Raw genomic sequence first — 1,313 nt, 5'->3', positions numbered from 1 at the left:
TAAGATATTTTTCTAAAGATAAATTTGAATGATCAAATGATATTTTATGGCTGTGCATAACTAACTTAGCTATTGTTCTCTTGTTGAATATTTAAGTTGTTCATGATATTAAGTTGTCTCGCTTAGAGATGCTGCAACAGTAATCATATTTCAGAATATTTTTTTAAAGCATGTAGCTTTGAGGCATTTTATTATAAAAGCTGGCACTTATATACAGAAACTAACCAGAACTTAAAATTCACCACACAATTACTTCATTTTTTAGCTTGACCGTCTAGTAAATCTTTAGCTTCATTGATTTTGGCTGCTAAATAAGGAGATCCAACCCTGTCTGGGTGATTTAAAAGCATAATTAGTTGGTGAGCATCTCTTATTCCCCCTTCATTGGCAATAGGGTTTATAGTTTATGCCTACTATTAATGCTGCTTCTGTTTCATCATTTTGGGTTCAAACCCACCTTTCTAATAGCCACCACTGAAGACAGATTTTGGTAGACTTTGAAAAACTTGTTTTACTTGAGGCTCCATGTGTTTCATGGCTTGCAAAATATAATGGCCTGCAAATCCTGCAGCAGCAATGGCCAGTCCAACTGCTCCCATTGTACTGGCCATGGGTCCAGCTCGGCTCCCCAGTCTCCACTAAGGGTGCTGTTCATCCCAGCCCAAAGGCCACAGCGGCCAATTCCATGCCTCTCCAGAATAATTTTTAATAGCACTGGGATCCCTTAGATTTTTCCATCAAACTTGTTATAATATACAAGGAAGGCATCAGCAAGGCATTAATTGAATGTCTAATTAGTTATTAATATGTATATAATTAACATATTTGCCCTGGGTAAGTCAAATGTATGATTTAATAATGTTGAATTTAATATGCTGATTATATTCTTCATAGTGTAGTTGGTCTTCTTAGGAAATCTATGCAGATAGGACATTTATTTCTCTTTTATAAGACTTGAGCAGCTTATTACAATTCCTAGGTGTTACAGGCTTTTCTAGTTATTTATATATATATTTTTTATATTTAATGGGTCAAATTTGTGATTTATTTGATGCAAAGTCTTTCATAACATAATACCCCAATCACAACATTGTTCTTCCCTGAATCCCTGCTTGCCTAAGTCATAAGGACCAGCCGGACTGGTGGGGGAGGTCTATTGCCTGAAATTGTGAATGTCACAGGAATCAAGGGAGCATGCCAAACACAGAGGCATATGGATTGCTGAGCTGAGTGAGCTGCAGAAGAGTGTTCTGGATCTCCAGACTGAGGATGAGGGTCAGAGACAGATATTAGAAATCAGAGAATTATGCCAG

At 36.9% G+C, this 1,313-nt stretch overlaps 1 pseudogene; it reads right to left on the bottom strand.

The window, feature by feature from the left end:
* Nucleotides 1–254: 254 nt before the first annotated feature.
* On the bottom strand, nt 255–611 carry LOC118547140 (mitochondrial import inner membrane translocase subunit TIM14 pseudogene; annotated as a pseudogene).
* Nucleotides 612–1,313: the final 702 nt, after the last annotated feature.

Source organism: Halichoerus grypus, chromosome 6 (genome assembly GCF_964656455.1).
Source record: "Halichoerus grypus chromosome 6, mHalGry1.hap1.1, whole genome shotgun sequence".
NCBI classification, from domain to species: Eukaryota; Metazoa; Chordata; class Mammalia; order Carnivora; family Phocidae; genus Halichoerus; species Halichoerus grypus.
This window is presented reverse-complemented; position numbering and strand designations above follow the sequence as displayed.